The sequence below is a fragment of the Vulpes lagopus genome, chromosome 19 (assembly GCF_018345385.1).
Source record: "Vulpes lagopus strain Blue_001 chromosome 19, ASM1834538v1, whole genome shotgun sequence".
In the NCBI taxonomy this organism is placed as follows: Eukaryota; Metazoa; Chordata; class Mammalia; order Carnivora; family Canidae; genus Vulpes; species Vulpes lagopus.
This window is the reverse complement of record NC_054842.1, coordinates 4,907,459-4,926,970: the sequence shown is the minus strand read 5'-3', so window position 1 is coordinate 4,926,970 and position 19,512 is coordinate 4,907,459. Positions and strand designations below refer to the sequence as shown.

General features: G+C 41.1%; 1 long non-coding RNA gene across 1 annotated transcript in view; it reads right to left on the bottom strand.

The window, feature by feature from the left end:
* LOC121478530 overlaps positions 1 to 19,512 on the bottom strand; it is a 54,538-nt gene that overhangs the window by 8,360 nt on the left and 26,666 nt on the right. The window contains exons 2-3 of the long non-coding RNA XR_005984510.1: positions 19,290 to 19,361; positions 10,033 to 10,124 (exon numbers count right to left, since the gene is read on the bottom strand). This is a non-coding gene — a long non-coding RNA (uncharacterized LOC121478530). The remainder of the gene's footprint in view (positions 1 to 10,032; positions 10,125 to 19,289; positions 19,362 to 19,512) is intronic.

Sequence of the window (19,512 nt, the reverse complement as noted above, 5' to 3'; positions counted from 1 at the left end):
GAAATAAGTCAATCGGAGAAGGACAAACAGTGTATGTTCTCATTCATTTGGGGAATATAAATAACGGGCCTCCTCTCTTCATTCCAAGTCAGAGCTGCCTATGCAGCTTCCCAGCACACTGGAGCTTAACATCACTCCAGACTTCACCACACTGAATTATCATTGTGGTGGGGTAGAAAATCCATCTACATTACTCTTCTGCATACAAAGACAATGTGGTTTCTTCATTCTGTCAATAATGGTAAGCAAGAAAAGAAAACTAAATTTGTTTTAAGGTGTTATTCTTGGGTCTGATTCTAAATTTAAAGAATCTGTTGAATTAAGCATTTGATCTATTTAGATGATGGTGCCCAGACTCTCAGACTTCTGAAGCCCCTCTCACATGCTCCATCCCATCCCCTCGTGGTATGCCATTGGTGAGTGGGCTGTGCATGGTGAGTGGGGAAGGTGAAGTGTCCCTGAACTAACTGGGTGCCCTCTGAGTCCTCTCCAGCTTCAGCTGTGGAGAGGCAGAGCTGGCCAAGCCCTGAAGTGGTATCTCTTGAGGAGATGCCTGTCCCACCCCAGGAATCCTGCCAGTACCTGCTGCTACAGGTCTGGTTGGATGGAGCTGTGGACTGGCCTTTCTCAGCTTCTTCAGCATCTGGTGGTGCTCTCTGGCTGCCTCACCTGGTCCTCACCTAGGCTCTCACTACTACTCTCATAGACCCTGAGAGTCTCTGCCATGTCTAAATCTACCCTTGCTGTAAGGTCACCTTGCATCCCCTCCAGGGCCACCCTATGTTGGCCCCTTGTCTCAGGACATGTACCCTCCATCCCTGATTCCCAACCATGACTCTGGGGAACTAAAGGGACTCAGGGATGTCAACTGCAGCCCATCCACTTCTCTGGCCATTTGTCCCATCTGACTATATCTCCATTTCCTGTCTTCTTCCCACATCTAGTCAGGACTAGAAAGAGTGGGTTTTTCTCCCTGTCCCTTCTTGATCTGCATACTTCTGAATTCAAAATTATTTGACCAAGTCTACCAGAACTACCTCTTACTGTGGTTCTGACTTATCTCCACAAAGACAGTCCTTCAAGCCTGTGTCTGTTAGCAATTGCTACAATAATACTGCCTAACAAACAACCGTAAAACCTCAGTGTTACTCTCAATAAGCATTTATGAGGCTCATGGGTCTGGAGGTTGATTAGGGGTCAGCTGGTTGAGGCTAGGTTCCACCAAGATAGCTCAGCTGGGGTGATTCTGCTCCACTTGTTTGTGTCTCCTCTCCTGGGACAAGCAGGCTAACATTGGTCTCCCAAAGGAAATGAAAGAGCACAGAAAGAAAGCCCAAATGTTTCATGCCTCTTCCAGCTTCAGCTCTGTTAATAGCCCATTGGCAAAAGTGAATCACATGGAGTGGAGAAATATATCCACTTCAAATGAGAGAGCTATGTGGGTAAGATTGTTACTGATAAGGGAGAGAAGACATGAGCAGAAATCTTGAATATTGACTATTTTAGAAAGACCGTTTTAAGGCCTCATTCTCATATGCCACCCTGAGGCTAATGATTATCTTGGGCCAATTGGAATGTTTAATTGCATTATGGAATTATCTGTTCATCTGTATCCCTTCCATTAAAGCTATGACCTCCTTAAAGTCAGGGACCATATTCTGTTTAGCTTTCTAAACTCTGAGTGCCTACACGTAGTATTTATAGTGGATATTATATTGCCTCACAATCATAAAGACCATCCTCCCCTGCTGCATAGTGATTATATGCTTTGGGTGGCAATGAGCATACTCTAATTTTTAGTGGCATATCCCTCTAAAAGTTCATATGAGAATATACCAAGGCTTTGGATAATCAATAAATGGCATTTCCCTAGACACAGGATTCAGAGTGGTTCTCCCTGAATGAAGCTCACAATTTCTATTGCCTTGTAGAAACTAATGCCCATTTCCTTCTGAATATAAATGAGAAACCACATAGCCCTGGTCCACCAGCAGCTGAATTGCTAACATGGGAGAAGTTGGTCTAGCCAAAGCAGATCTAAGAGAACCACAGATAAAAGATTACAGAGAGCTGAATTGTGCCCTGCCTCTATAGTTTTCAGTTAAATGACTCAGTGTCCCCACATCATCTTTCCTCCAAAGTACCACACCTCTATGTTTATTTATTGAGACAAACATATTTATTTATTCATTATCTACCTTCTCACACTAGAATGCAAGCTCCATGTGAGTTAGGACTATTATATTTACTGTTCTATCTTCCACATGTAGAACAGAGACGGAAACATAAAAATGTACTCAATAAAAATTTGTCAGATAAATAGATGAGTGAATGAATGTATAAATAAAAAATGCAAAGTTTAAGTCAGTTTGAGTTTTCTATATATTACTACTAAAAGAATCCTGATATGTAGTTCCAATACATGCTTGCTGAATGTACGTGTGGATGGAAGAGTCAGAGCAGGAGACACAAGAGCTGTCTTCAAATATTTAAAGATTATGCTATGAAGAAAGTATTTGATTCATTCTGTGCAGTTCCAGAAGTGGAATTACATTAAGACACATCATAAGGAAAAGTTTTCTAACAAATTGCTCAAGATGGAATGCACTAATATGGTAGGTAATGAGCTTCCCGTCACTGGCAGTATAACAGGTTAAGCAAAGCTAGTAACTTTAGAGAGTATTCTTGCAACAGTAACAGTCTAGATGCTGAATTGTTTTCAATAGTGAGAATTTATAGTTTTAACCTCCTCTCTTACATCTCCAGACTACACCTATAGCTTAAAATCTGAACAAGTGGGGATACCTCCTCTTCAGATATCCGTCACTTGCAAAATTTTCCCCTGTCTAGTTCTACTTTGGCACTTCATAGTTTTGTGACTTTGGAAAAGTTCAGCTCACCTTAGGGAGCCTCAGTTTATTTATCTGCAAAAGAAAGGGACTGAAGTTAATAAATTAAATATCCCAAGATCATATTTGTGAGCCTTTATCTGCTGTGCTATGAGCTTTAGCTTTCCTTGGTTTAATGTGATTTCCATAATAATAGAAACCTTTACACAAAAAGGGACATACACTGCTATTACTCTCTTTTTATAGATAATGAAACAAAGACTCAAAAAGGCTAAGTAACTCTTGCTTGTCCAGCTTGTCAAAGCAGAGTTTATACATTTTTCAAGGCTGAGAAAGCTACATTCTATAATACCTCAATGGGCTCTTTCAGCTCTGGTGGTCTGAGAATCAACATCTTCCTCCATTGGGCCACAAACTTAAGATTTAAGGCTTTACAATCAACCCAAGTTAGCAAGGAAAGCAGCCTCATCCTATCCTGCTGGCCCCTCTGAGCTAAATATCTCCATGAACCTAAGAAGCAAAAATAATCCCCTAAGAACCACCTAAATTTGTGGTTCTCAAATCTTCCCCACCATGCCCCATCCCTTTAAGATTTCTTGACTGTAAAGAGGCAGAATAAAGAGTACCTTCTCTGAGTCAGATGTTTCCAGTTAGGCAGGCAGAACCCATGTGTGGGGAGATATAATTGTATGTGGATGTGAAGGATAATATTATTAGCATTCCCATTATACAGCAGAAAAGCTGAAATTCAGTGAGATTGTATGACTTGTGCTAGATCACACATAGCTAATGACAAAGTCAGGACATTTGAGCTCAGCATAACTCAGTCCAAAATGCCTGTTCTATGTTCATCTGTCTTTGTATTTGTGTCTCTTTCTTTCCATTTAAGTATTGTCCTAAAAGAAAATACTGGTTCAATTCCACCCTATACATATTTTTAGAAGAATGAAGTTTATCCTCCTAACCTAAAACTTGAGAAAAATATTAGAGCAACCATTTGTCTACCTTTTCTCCAAATATTGCTCCATGCCTACCCTTTGTGAGCAGCCAGAGAATAGTATTGTGCACAAATTATGTAAAGTTCCCTATTCTAAGCTTTGATTAATGCATCCATTAGCTATCATTACAGTGGTGCTGCCTAAAAAAAAATGCAGAAGTTTAAAATAGTTATCATTCACTGTCACAAATATAGGGATGAGTTAGGGTGACTTGACTTCAAACTACAGCAGGTTAGCATTGCCTGACTTAGGCCAAGTTCTGCCTGGTGGCTCTGCTTCAAGCTGCAAGGCCCTATTCCACTGTCTCTCATCCTCCTTGGACCAGCTGGATGGAGCGTGTCCTTCTCACAACACTAGAAGAGGCACAAGACAGCAAGCCCAAACCTCCAGCTGTTGCTTAAGCCTCTACTCACATCAGGTCTGCTAACATTCCATTGACCAAAGTAAATCACACGAATAAACTCAAAATCAAGGGATGGCAAAGTATTCTCCACCCATAAAGGTGGTGAGATGTATTGGTTTGCATCGGCTGCCATAACAAAATGCCACAGATTGAGTAGCTTAAGCAACAGAAATTTATTTTTTCTCATAGTTCTGGAAGCTAGAAATTCAAGATCAAGGTGTTGGCTGGTTTGATTTCTCCTGAGGCCTCTATCCTTAGTTAGTAGATAGCCACCTTCTCACTGTATCCTCACATGACCTCTCCTCTGTACATGTGCATTACCCTTTGCATTTCTTCCTCTTCTTCTAAGGACACTTGTCCTATTCTATAAGGGCCCCACCTTCATGACCTTATTTGACTTAATTACCTCTTTAAAGGCCCTGTCTTTAAATATATCACATTGGAGGTTAGGGCTTCAACATATGGATTTCGGGGTATACAAAATTAAATCTATAACACGGGGTCGGTGAATTTTTCTGAATAATAATGCCTAGTTTCATTTTAAGTTTTTCCATAACTTGGAGTCTGATTCACCATGAGCTCAAATTTTGACTCTACCACTTAATAGCTATACAATCTCAGGAAGGTTGCCTATATTTCCTCACTTGAAAAAAATGAAATTATAGTAATTAACTCATATGTTTGTTAAGAAATGATTGAAACAATTCATAAAAAGCAAGCACAAAGTAATTGCTCAATAAATATTACTAGTGTTGTGGCTCTTTACAATTAAGAAGCTTTCACTTCACTCAGGGAGGCTGTCTAAGCTGTGGCATCAGCCATATGCCTTCCCTTTCTGGACCTGATTCTATCCTACAGCAAACTTTATTCTCTCCAATCCATCTTGCTTCAATCTGTTTCTGCAATATGGTGACTCTCTAAAAAAATCCACTTAACATTTCTCTGCCAATAAATTAGAGGCCAGAAAGAAAGAAGATGGCACACACTTGCCTTTCTAGACATTTTACAGATGGTTGACTGCCTTGAAACCATGTCATGGCTTCTGGGGTCTCAGATAAGTGCTTGATTTTTATCTACCATCTAAAAATCTTATGAGCTCAGAGGAGGACAGCACAAGCCATTAAGTAGGGCCCTTTGAGAGTATCTCTTGGGAGATCTTTTTGGAGTTAATGATACATAATCCAAAAGAACTTTTAGAACTTTGCAGTCATTTCTCAGAATCAGGTTGGTTATGGCACAGGCTAAGTGCCATGAAATATCACTGAAATATCTTCTGATATCCTCTCAACACCTTCTCAAAAGATTCAATCATCTAACCTCCCCAGTATTAATTCTTTCAAAAAATTCTCTTAGTTGGTGTTTCAAGAGGTTTTTAACTTCTCAGATCCCACCCAAAATGTCTGTAGCAAGTGGTGGGGCCAGGGAGCACAGTGAAGAACACCCATGTGCATTGTTTTCTATTCTGCATAGAGTGACTTATGTAGTGATCACAATATCCCTGAACAGTAGTTAATGTTTTCTGCTTTTTAACAAAAAACAAGATGTTAAAATTAAATTTTGAGTAAGTCACCAAGATATAACAGGTGCGCCTGTCAAAGTTAGATACCAGACAAAATGCTATATTTTTTAAAAGGAATCTTTGAGAACCATATCCACATTGTTTGGCTCTGGCAGAGAATCACAGATGTGAAAAGAGGTTAAGATATGGAAAGAAAAGAGGATTTCATGAGAAATATGTCTTCAGAGCAATAGTATTCAAAATCTGGTTTCCAGACTCACATCAGCAACTTGTGAACTTAGAAATATGAATTATCAGGCTCTGCCCCAGACCTGCTGAATCAGAACCTCTGGGAGTGGGTCCAATAATCTCTGTTCTAATAAACCTTCAGGTGATTCTGATGCAGGTCAGAGTTTGAGAACCACTACTTCAGATAAAGCTATGTTCTAAACACCCCAGGAAAATTCCCTAGACTGCTAGGAGCATTATTTGAGACCATCCAGGGAATCAGAATCAATTTAACCAGGAGTTGCCTCATTGTCAGCCAATTTCCAAGCCACTTAGGTGCCATTGTTTCCCAAGGCAGAAAGTTTAGGGAAGACCAGGTTGTTTATGAGAAAATTTCTGAATTTACTAAAGACACTTAGACTGGGGAAAAGTTAAGACCCTGAGCCAACCTCCCTTCATATCTAGCCCTGATAGAGCTAGCCACACTAACGCTTCTCTAATCCCTGAAAAAACAAGGGACCTCTTGGGGAAGTCCCTAAAAGGGCCTGAGAAAATAAACTGACAGCCTGGTCTCCCTCCATCACTCAAGCATGCAGACTCAGGTTCACTGATGAGGAATGACTTTGTCTGGGCAGCTCAGTCTAATATGTATCTCCTGGGGTTTATGAAACTCAGTGGACTGAAATATGACCCCTGTCCCTCAAATTATGGAGTGCAGAAAGCATGATCTAGCAAGCTGATTTAGTGCCCTTTAAAGTTGATTGCATTGGTCTAGGTGTGTATTCCCAGATTTTATCAGCAGAAAGGATATGTGAATGTTTTCCATGGGCCCAAGGTATATGGCCTGCATAAAAAAGCCAGCATATCTCTTCTTAGAACCTCTACTCATTTTCTAATGCTGTGTAATAAACTGAAACTGAAACTGTGGCTTAAAACATTGCCCTTGTATTAGAGTTCACAGTTCTGTAGGCAGAAGTTCAGGCATGGTGTGACTGGGTTCTCTACTCAGGGCTGCATTCATTTCCAGAAGCTCTGGGGAAAGATTTGCTTCCAAGCTCATTCAAATTGTTGGCCAAATTCAGTTTCTTGATGCTCTAGGACTCAGGCCCCCATTTTTTTGCTGGTTGTCTACTGGGGCCACTCTGATCAACTAGAGGCTCCCCACGTTCCTTGTTACATGGCCTCATCCATCTCAAAAACCAGCAATAAAGAACTGCTCTAACATGTTGCCTGTGGCTTCTGTCTCTGACCTCTTGACCCAGATTTTTTTTTTCTTTCTTTTTTTTTTTTTGACCCAGATTTAAAGGACAAGTGTGATTAGTTTAGGGCAACCTGACTAATCTCCCATTTGATTAACTCGGGATCCACTGATTTCTTAAGTAATTAATGCTTAAGAAAAAAGTCAACTGATTAAAAACATCAACTGCATATGCAAATCTCTCATGTAATAATCACAGAAGTTTTACCTATCATTCTCAAACTCCACCCACATTCAAGGGGAAGGAATTACACAAGAGTGAAGGTCCTTGAGAGTCATCCTAGGATTCTGTCTACCAGAGATACTGTCCGAAAACCAGAAGGGTAAGGGGACCCGGCAGGTGATAGATGAAAATGAGTGCCAGGTAGCTAACAATCATCTTTTGGAGGTCAAGAATTTTGGAAAAGAGGAATCCAAGCAAAAGGAATTTCCAAATAGTTCATCAACGTGACGTTTGAGAGCAAGTGTGCTCAAAACTCTGCAAGTCTCAGAGAGCAAGGAGTCAGAAAGAAGACCACCCCATTTCAGTTATATAAGAATTTTCCTGTGACCTCTTTTCCCCTCCACCCTCTAAGAACTTTAACCCAGGCAACAGCAAAACCTGTGTGTAACCTAGGGAAAGGGTAAATGCTGATACAGGAAAGAAGAACCAAGCCATCATATCCTATTCCCCCAAAAGGCAGGTGGCCACCGAATACAGGTTTTAGCTAAATGGGAAAAGGCTTACATTTTCTTGAAGATTGAAGTATCAATTAATGCCTGGGACTGCCTATTTTTTCCCACAGAATTACAATTGTAGTTTTTAATTTGTTTTTATTCTTTAATGTACTTTTTTTTAAGATTTTATATTTTATTTGTTCATGAGAGACAGAGAGAGAGAGAGGCAGAGACACAGGAAGAGGGAGAAGCAGGCCCCATGCAGGGAGCCTGATGTACGCCCTGGGCTGCAGGCGGGGCTAAACTGCTGCGCCACCCGGGCTGCCCTTATTCTCTAAAGTACTTAAGTAGGTTAGGTTTCCTAAGAATGAACAGAAAAGTCATGGGGACTCCTGAGCTTTAATCAAGTGGTAGGAAAAAAATGTTTTCTCCAATGAGTAAAGTTTAAGAGGACAATGGAAGATAAGAAGAAAATGAAGGTGAAGACAAAGGAGTGGAGCACATTTTTATCACACCCCAAGTGTCATGATTCTTCAAAATACTGGTTATGTACATGTAAAACAACTGGGACCACAGAAGTGAACTGACTTACCCAACACATACAAATAGTAAGCTAAGGGGTAACTGAGCTGGAGTGGGAATTCAAGTTTTCCAGATTCTAAAACCTATTATTTTATTTCACTATCATGCCAAGTAGAAATTTTGACTATAGTAAAATCATGAATCTGGTGGACAGAAAGCTAGAAAGGAGCTGTATGGAGATAAAAGCCCACTCCCACTTTGGGTAGGTTCTTACTACCACCTTTTCCTTCACATGGGTTCTGTTTAGGTTGCAGGATACAACATGACTCTTCACAGTAATGTTTTACCACCTTAAAGAAGCCTAAACTGTTCTTCCTAAATAAAACTCCAGAGACTTAAACTTTCCTTTTCCAAGGACAAGAGGTAAAGACTCTGCTGTGGGAGGGGCCCAGGACCTCCTGGATGACCAATCCTTGTGGAGCTTCAGTTAACTTGAGATAACTATTTTCGGTCATAGTGGGATGAAAAGTACACAGCAGCCCCTATTTCCCACCTTCCAGCCAGAAGAGCAGTAGATGATTCCTAGGGTGACCAGACCCTGCTGCAGTGAGAGAGGAGGAAGAGAGAAAATGAAGAGAGAAGGAGAAAGATAATATGCTTTCTCTGTGGCACAATCTTCCCTTTCAGTTTCATAGGACCAGTTTTCTATGAGGGAGGACATGGAGATCACAGAAGAAAAGTAAGATGTGCCCACCCCTGCCAGTAGGAAATGAGGAGCCAAGGCTATGCCCTGGGATACCATGCAGTTAAATGGTACTCAGTGAGGTCAAGGAGACAGACTACAGACCATGGTAGAGAAGAAGGAATAGGGACATGGCAGCTAGACAGTTTGTGATTTGTGCTAACTCTAGGATTTGTACATACTTAACAAGCCTATCTGAGTCTCTTTATTTCATCTGACAAATGGACTCAGAGCTCCTCAAGGTTGTTCTAGAATGAAATGAAATTATGTTCATAAAACACTTGACACATAGTTGACATGACTGTTGGTTCTCTCTCCAATCCACAGTATACCCTTTGGCCATTGCCCTAGGAAATCAATATTTTTAGAGAACTTCTCAAGGTTTATGCCAAAAAATATAGTCAAAGTCAATTATGATACTTGTAATCCATGCGAACATCCAGCCACACATCCATGAATTTATTCATTCTATCTGTAAAATAATGACAAACACTGTGCTGTATGCCTAGCATTAGGTTTGTGGTAAGATCTTGTTCCTCAGTGGGAAGACAGGCCCGCCTGCCCCCTTTTTCCTTCTCAGAATCAGAGTGATGGAGTTAATGAAGGAACAGGAAGCAGGAATAATTACATTTTAACTTTGAACACAAAAGCCAAGTGTTCTGCCAATATCTTTCTATAGCAAAACAAAACAAAACAAAAAACCTTCCAGGAAGGGAGTAGAAAAGTAAAGCAGAAAACTATCAGCCAATACCTGAGTACTTGACTTTAGTGCCTACCAGGGTGATAAAGCACCAGGCACTAAGGAGCTTCTCATCCCACTGTCAGTGAAGGTGAAAAGGTCTATGCTCCTTGAAGGCTGTAGCTGTAGATGACCTACCCTTTCATGTGATGTCCTCACTTGTCCTTCTTGGCCACTGTACCTTCACTAGGTGTCAAGAATGTCAAGATATATAGAAAAATGGTCCTTATCTGCAAGAAACTCACAAGTAACAGGAAAAAACAGATGATATATTAATCAAAGTAATTAATGCCAGATTCCCCCACAGACCCAACACTTCAGTGATTTAATACAAGTTTATTTTGTGCTCACACCACATCCAAACACAGGATAGGTGGCCTTCCTTTATGCTATAGTTACAGAATCTATAGTTACAATGAACTTCAAGGTCAGAAAGATGGTGAATGGATCATGTGGGATGATTTCAAGTGCAGGCCTAGAAGCAGCACACTAGAGTGAGTGGGACCTAATCTTGAGGTTAGGGGGAAAATTTTTTTTTTAAGATTTTATTTATTTATTCATAAAGAGAGAGAGAGGGGCAGAGACACAGGCAGAGGGAGAAGCAGGCTCCACGCAGGGAGCCCGACATGGAACTCAGTCCCAGGTCCCCAGGATCACACCCCAGGCCGAAGGTGGCGCTAAACCACTGGGCCACCGGGGCTTCCCTAGAAGGGAAATTTAAGGGCTATGATAATGGTGTACTTGAACCTAGAGTCCTTGCCAGGCATCTGGAGGAAGTCTGTACCCCAGAGTGTTGCCAGAGATGTGAGCCAGGTGTTTGTGACCCTCAACCAATAAGCAAGGCCTCCTTAGTTTCCTGCTTTCATGACAAAAGGGAGCATCATATCAATGGCCACTGTTTCAGCACCACACAGAAGTGGGGGGCTTGAGCATCAGATACACTGTGCCTCAAATGCTTATTCCACTAGTACTGGGCAAGTTGCTCTTAAAGCCACAGTTTCTCTAGAATGAGAATAACAATGGTTAACATAGGAAACAGCCTGCAGATGAAGGACAATGCTGTTTGTAGGAACATAAGAATGACATCTGGCAGCAGGCTTTCCAAACATCACTAGAACTTCCACCCTCTTTCAGGCTTACTTCTTTCCCCTTCTTTCTAGAACAGGCTTTGATCACACAATCGACTGATTTGGATTACTTGCAATGTGCTTTTTCTTTGCACTGGGGTGTCCTTGGGCTCTGTGTCATTTGGAGTTAAGCTGCTCACTGCCTTAACTCCCTGATCCAGCACACCCACTGCACAAAGTTCTTGCCTGTTCCTGGAATCAGGGGACCTCTGAGTCTCTCCTTGAAGTCAGCCTAACCTTGGAACCTAATAGTCTTCTTATGTCTATGATCTCAATATGTATTGACAATCACCCTCTGAAATAGACAGTATTATCCCCATTTAACAAATCAGGAAAACCACAAAGGGATTTGGAAGGTGAGACCAAATGTATTCCATTTCTTTTAATACAATTCTAATATTTTCCCTGGTATAAAAAACAGACTACCCTTAATTACTGCATCAAAAAGTAGTGGGAAAGACGTAGGTATTTTGCCAGGAAATGAGATAGCTCTTTAAAAAAATGTATAACTAGTTTCCTCTGTAAATAACCCATAAAGTAGGTATTCTCAAAACACTAAGCCATAAACACCAATTCCAAAGATAGAACACAGAAGACATAGCAGACGTCATTTGCTTTTGTCTTGTACTGAAGAGAAGTAAACTAGGCCCATTGATACCAAGTGAAATAACAGGACCCTGGCATATGTTGAAAGAATAACCCTTTTCCCTTTTGGTTAGTTTTTTTTTTTTTTACTGCGAAATTACATAACTGATACATATATAAATACATAAGATGTACAAACACACATATGTGCATGTATTTATATCCGTATAAACACGTACATTTACACACATACACATATCCCAATTAACACGGACCAGACATTTTGTTCTAGCACAGGTGCCACCAGTAGGAAAGTGAGAAGGAGGATTCTCTGGATAATCTGACCCTCTCACCCTCCACTGAAGACAGTAAATAAGAGTTAAAAAGTGAAATGAGACCTGGAGTGTACTGCATTTCATGGCCAACACCCTTGACACCCATGAGCTTCCTGACCCACCCTATTTTTTCTATTGGGTGCCACAGCAGAAGGTGCCAGTGCCCTCTTCCCTGCATATCTTCTTCAGTCATCTGCAGGCGGCTCCTATGTAAGCCATACATAGGAGGTTGAGGGAGTGTGCTCATCTCAGGCTCAGGGAAGGTCAGAAGTTCCAGAGAGATGATACCCTAAGAGTGCCCTCAACACTGAATATGTTGGAGCTGGTGGACAAACACGTCAGCTTCTTCACCCACTGATGGACAAGGTCTGGATGTAATTTACACAACCTCTCTTTAGGACCGGACCCTAGTCAGCCCTGGCAAGTGTCTGCCAATTGATATACCCTTACTGGCCTTCCCACCCAGGGCCTGTCTGACTCCCCCTCACTCCCTTACTCTGCTGCCCAAAGTCATTGCCCAAGCAAACTTCTCACTCAAATCCCTATTTCAGGGTGTACAAGTAGGGGACCCAAACTAGTGCCCAATTTTAATGCTTCCAAACCAGGTCTCCAGCCCCCAACATCTCTGTCTTTTTAGATGTCCTGGGCCCTGTTTCCCAGCCAGTTCAGGAGGAAATCATGGCTCCCTCCTCTGTGCTTCAACTGTCTACGTTCTGTGTCCCCAGGTGGCCTACACTAGGAATTCTGTCACACATCCAGGGCAACACTGAAACAAAACGGGTGTTCAGCCAGCAACATATCTCCAGTACATCTCAGAGGCTATGGAGCTGCCTGGCCTGGGGTCTGGGAGCCCCTGGGGAAGCCCACTAGCTGGCTCTGGCAATCTGCTTTTCTGTAACTGCAAACAAGCAGATAGACAAACTGATAGGCCTCTGGCCACTGGTGCCCTCTGTCAGTATGGTGTGTGTCTAAGAGGAAACTTCTTTGTTCTAGAGCAAAGAAATTACCCACAAATGGCTGCCTTACCCAGCTGTTCCCAGCTCCTCTTCTTTTAGCCTCCTTGCATTAGACCCTGTCCCCACCATGACCCAAGTGGCTCCATAGAGCCCAGCTCTTAGCTCCTGAAGGGTAAGGTCATCTTGCAGCTGGACTCAGACAGAGCCACCCTACATTTGCTGCCAACATGTCCAGTGATCAGGAAAGTCTCACAAATATCTCACCAGAAAGCACATTGTTCCTCACCTTTCATGCAGACTGCCTACCTCCCTGCTTGGCCCATATCACCCCTCAAGCCCATTCCCTATAACCCATGACCCTCCCCAAGTCTGAACTCCCACACCAAGCTAGCATCACATGGCAATGTCTTTCCTGTCAGACTCCTTGAAAACAGGAAAGCTGGTTCATTCCTGTCCTCACAGCTGGCTATAGTGCCAATTACACATAAGACAGAGCTTTCCACACCAGGGGGCAATAGGCCTTAACATGAAGATATCAAAAAAAAAAAAAAAAAAAAACATGAAGATATCCCTTGGAAAGGGGATACAGTGATATAAATTCACCCAAGAATATTGAGTCTCTGAAGTGTAAAAGAAGGAGACTCCCAGAGGAGGAGAAATAGGAGTACAGCAAAGACATGCTTTGCTCAATTTACATATCTTAGCCTGGAGAGAGAGGGACAGAGCAAAATCTGTGTAGGTAGTACTGAGGAAGGGAGAGAATAGGACACATTCTGGAGCATTTCTTCCTATAGTTACAAAAATTAAGAACCTTGAAGTCCGGCAGAATCGGACTCATAGCCTAGCTTTTCTGAGGTGGTTCACGAAGGCCTCTGAAAATGTCACCACTCTAAAGCAAAGAAGCTTTAGAAATGAGCTCAAGTCTGGTAACATTTCTGATTTTTAGCCAGTCATGGTGTGGTTTATTTGAAGCCTGTTTGAGGCCACTGGAGAAATTAATGGAAAGTCATAGCTCCACTGGTTACCTTCCAGATGAAGCTTCCACAGTGTGGAACAAGGTAGTTTCTATTCACTAACTCAGAAAATTTTAGAAAATTTTCTAAAACTTTAGAAAATTTCATGGCAATTATTAGTAGGGGCTTGATCCAGGGATAACTCTAGGTAGGAATGTCTTGATGAGCTTCAGAGTAAAAACCATAACGAAAGTCATCACCACAGGTGGGGTGGGATGCTGGCATTCGAGCATACCTGGTGGAGACTCAACCTCGCCAGCAATACACAAAGCTGCCTTGCACCATGTGGGAGTCTCATCAAGGATCCTACAGTTCTTTTTTTTTTTTTAAGATTTTATTTATTTCTTCATGAGAGACACAGAGAGAAAGAGAGCACGTGGCAGAGGCACAGGCAGAGGGAGAAGCAGGCCGCATGCAAGGAGCCCGACATGGGACTCGGTTCCCGGTCTCCAGGATCAGGCCCTGGGCTGAAGGCGGCGCTAAACCACTGAGCCACCCAGGCTGCCCAGATCCCACAGTTCTATAGCAGCTGCATTAGAGCCCTGGCCCAGGTGTCATGGATATAGTTTTATAGGAAGATTCATCCAGTCTCCTAACCTACTGTGTGAAGTGAGGTTGCTCACTCTTCTCCATCCATTTCCATATTCCAACATGAGAAATGATCCTCTTCCTTAAAGGAAATGGGAAAAGTGTATGCTTAGAGAGAACCCACTATATGTTCCAGATTCATTCTAGATACTCCAGATGAAGTATTTCATTTAATCCTCACACACTCTGAAGTAGTTAGGCAGTGTAGAGTCTATCTGTCAAAGTTTGCTCAGGAACATAGAAACCACTCTAGGTACTTCAGCAGAGAGGGGGGTATTAATACAGAGATTACTAAACCTGAGACAGGTGAGCAAAAACCTGTGAGAACCACTTCTAGCTTTGAAGAAATCAGAAAATACTTGGATCATAGGAAGCCCCTGCCAGGGACCTCACCCACATACCAGAGCTCACCTGGAAAGCCACTGCAAACCGTCATACCCACTTTATGTTTGCATGGCTACCACCAGGTCAGAGGGCAAAAATGGTTCTCTTCCTCTCTGCCCTCAATTCTGCATGAATGCCTTGCATGTCTGGCATGATCTAAATCAGAGGGATCTGGATAATGTAGTTTTCAGCCGCTAAGCCTCCACAAAACAAGAGAAAACTAAGTAACCAACAGGCAACATCCTACAAAGAGAGGTACTATTGTGCTCATGTTATTACTGAAGCAACTGCAGTTCCAAGAAGTAGAATAATTTTGCCTACGTTCCCACTGCCAGATTGCAGTAAGAACAGCATACGAATAAGCCTGAGTCTCTCTTCCTCCAAAATCCAAGAGGATAAATGGAATTTTGATGGATCTGGAGACATAATTTTATCCACCTGAATCTTGAGAGGACTTTCTATGCATGTATTGCTGCATACCCACCAACGATGCCAGCATGAGACAGGTAAGGCCTAATAGTGAGGTTCTATGTTAGGAGTCTATTTGGTGTTCACACATAATAATTAGGAAGAATCTAAGGCTGTAATATTAAAACTTGAAAGTTTTCAAGTGTTATCAGGGGAATACAAGTCAAAACTACATTGAGATACTCTTTTACATCCACCAGCCCAGCAACAGGAAGGGTTGGCAAGGATGGAGAGCCTCGCCACCTCTCAGATACTGTTGGTGGATGTGTAATTGGTAAAACCATTTTGAAAAGTAACTTGCCAATACCTCTGAAAGTTAAGAGTGTTCACAATTTATGAGCAAGAAATTCTACTCAGTATAAAAATATTTTTTAAAGAAATTAATCTGTGCTCATAATCTGCAACACATATAGAAATGTTTACAGTAGAATGCTGCCCTTAGCCAACTAACACTTCAAGCAAACCTAATGGCCATTAACAGGATGAATACATAAATTGGGTTATATTCATTCAATGGAATGTTATAGAGCAATAGAAACAAATGAATCACACTTAGATTGAGCAAGATGTATGAACTTCAAAGTTTTGATGCTGACAGAAAATATTAAGTTACCAAAGCAGTATTATTGCATTCCTATAAAAGGCAAAAACTAAATAACATACTATACAGCATGCATACATTATGTCATAAAATTATAAAGAGAAGTAAGATAAATATTAATTCAAATGGAAAATAATGGGCTTTTTTAGAGGGAGACTTGAATGGAATGCAATGGGAGGCTCAATGGAGTTTCTATGATCTGGAAAATGATCTGTTTCTAAGAGGGATAGTGGGGTCGAGGGTGTTTGATTGTTACACCTTATACTACATAATATGTGTTATATATGTTCTTTTATGTATATGACTTACTTCACATGCAAAGAAAGTTGACGTCACAGTCTTTCTGCAGTCCCATCCAACTACTGTTTTGTACTAAGGGTAGTCAGTGTGGCCTGTCCAACACTCTCTGGTCTTTCAAATGCAGCCTTATACATGCTCTGAGACAACATAAAGTTTACTGCAGCCATATGAACTCCATCCTCTGAATTCCTCCTGACCACCACTTGTCAGCTCCACAATACAAAGTAACAAACTAAGATGGCTTAGAGCATGGATTTTTTTATTTTGATGTGAATTTTGAAACCTGATTTGAACTTCAGAACCCAGGTTTGAATCCTAGTCCTGCCACTCATTATCTGTGTTATAGGGGAACATTATATACCCTCCATGTAGACCAGCCAGTAATTTTGTACTTATCTCAAGGGATATTGTTATGAAGATGCAATGTTGTTATGCATATAAAACACTTAGTAGAGTGACTAGCATACAGTACATATTAGTCAATTGTCAATTTTTACCATTTACTTGAAGATTTATTTATTTATTTTAGACAAAGGGTGGGGTAGGGATGGGGGCAGAAGGAAAAGGAGAGAGAAAATCCTCAAGCCAACTTTATGCCCAGCACAGATTCCAATGCAGGGCTAGATCCCAGGACACTGAGATCATGACCTGAGCTGAAACCAAGAATCGGATGCTCAATCAGCTGAGCCACCCAGCTGCCTTGTCAATTTTTACCATCTCTTCTTATTTTTCCTCTTGCAACATTTGTTGATCAACACTTCCTCCTTGTTTGAACCCATATTATAGTGACTACTATCTAATTGGTAGCATTCTTAAAAATAGGGATCAGCAAACTATGGCCATGGGCCAAATAGGAACAACTGCCTATTTTTATAAGTAAATTATTGGAGAAGAGCCATGTCCATGCATTTCTCTATGATCTGTGATTGCCACTGTGCAACAACAGAGCGGCATAGTTGCAACTCAAGCTGTATTTCCTGCAAAGGCTATCTGGCCTTTTATTAAAAAAAAAATGTTTGCTGACTCCTGCTTAAGAATATGGTTGAACTCTGCTCTTCTGGCTTTGATCTTGCCCCCTGCTTCCATAACCTCCCTCTTACAGACTCATTTCTAGATATCTGTACTCCAACCTCAGGCACAGTGACTGGTGAAGCCAACATAATCTTATGTCCTTGGGCTAGAAGGAACAATAAGTTCAACTCTTCTTTGTTGGCCATCTGGACACAGATGAATTCCCAAGAAAACTGGATACATTTCTGTCCAAGGCATGTCATGTGACAGCAGACTCTGACACTAAAGTCTCACTGTCTCATATTATAAATTTCCCACAGAAGAGTACACAATCACCTCACTTCAAAATAGAACATGTAAAAACATGATAAGTATGTCAATATTATATAACTGTAAACCATACAAAGATAAGTATTAACTATCAGCATGACCCAGCCATTAAAAATGTTTTAAAACTTAAATATTACCTGTTTTATTCTCCTAAGTAAGACAAAACCATTATGATGTTAATTATGAGGCCACATGATTTTCTCAATGGGTCTTAGGAGGAAACAAGTCAATGTGAAACAAGTATCTATTTTTTTAAGCTGTCTCTATTCCACTGACTTGGTCCACATGACCTCACTCGCCCAAGACAACACACAGTTGTAAATGAGAAGTCCTCCGGTAAGGATAAAGGATGGCACAAAGACAATGAAACCAGAACAGATGCAAAGACAAGGAGTTTCAGCAAATTACCCATTCCCACCCAGGGAAGGAAAGAAAGGGGAGTGCCCTCTTCTGTGTGCTATTTTGGTCACATGTGATTAATAGCCTGTCACACTGTCAGGAGAACCCAGACTCCATCAAATCGACACACATGGCTGCTCTAGGTGCCAAAATAGGGCATATTGCTGTGCAAAAATGTGCCAGGGGATGCCCCGTGTGTGTGTATGTCTATATATATCTATAGAACACATACCTGCCACTTACATCCCTTGATCCTGAAATACTGCTGAAATTTCTCTCCCCACATACACTCCCAAACTTTGTGTGTGTTTTCCTATTTCATTCAGCACGCAGCTGTGAAAGCTATTATACTGCCTACATAGCAACAGAAAAGGATCTGGTAAGTGTTTAATGAGGGGGAGGTGTGATAAAAGGGATAGGGCAGTTAAACTGGGTGACTTAGGAAAGAATAAAGTAATGAATGCTGTTGCCTTGGAAACCAGATCATAGTCTATAATCTAATACTGTTCTATCACATTCAATATTCTGAGAAATGGGCAAATCCTATTTGATTCACTCAGGAATATTATCTTTATAGAGATATTAACAGTCTAGTCCAGGTACTTCATCTCCCCACCCATTAGTGAAGCAATGCATAAATGAGATAGGAGGTATGTCCTCTAGAACAGAAGAAAGCAAAAACCTTTTGTGAATCCTAAAAGGACTCTCTATAATTTATTTTTGTTCCTTATTAAATTGGCTGTCATATTTCTCTTTACTTCCCATGAACATCCTATCTTCCAAGCCTGCTCTTTAGTAAAATATGCATGCAAGAACACCCAAGAAATTGATACTTTTCTGTAAAGTTTGGCCTTGGAAGCAAATGTGTCCCAACTTCATATATCAAAAATTTCTTCCAATAATCATTCCTGAAAGTTCCTGTGCTGACCAATTCCCCAGGACAAATTTAGTGCATAGGATTTAAAGTGATTTAAAACACATATCACAATACTTAAATAGAAATAGAAACAAATATTCAGAACTCAGAAACATAAATCTAAATGAAAGATCAGCATAGGAGAGAGGGTGGTGCAGTACATATTTGCAACCCTTAAAGTCCTAATTGTACTGGTCAACAATTTGAGCTTCCTGCTTGTCAAAGCAAAGGAGAAAGCACTAACACAAACAAATAAATAAATGAATACAACAGAGTATCCTTCAAAATAACTCAAGCTTTCCTTAAAACTCAGTATTGAAAGAAATTCCTCACTTGGAGCGCCATATACAAACCACAAAGCAAAAGCGTGCTAGTAACTCACCTGCAAATGCAGTGATGGGTTTCATTAGGATCCCTTAGCCATGAAACCAGAGGGCAGTCCTCTCAAAGCAGTCTGGAGGGGTAGGAAAAGAGAGAGAAGTAATGAATAGGTAGAGGATGGAATAATATAGAAAATCTACAGAGCATGTATATTTGTCTTGCTTGATCCAAGAATTATAAAATTTTCAAGAACTCTTGCATACCCCTTTGCATATATTCCTTAG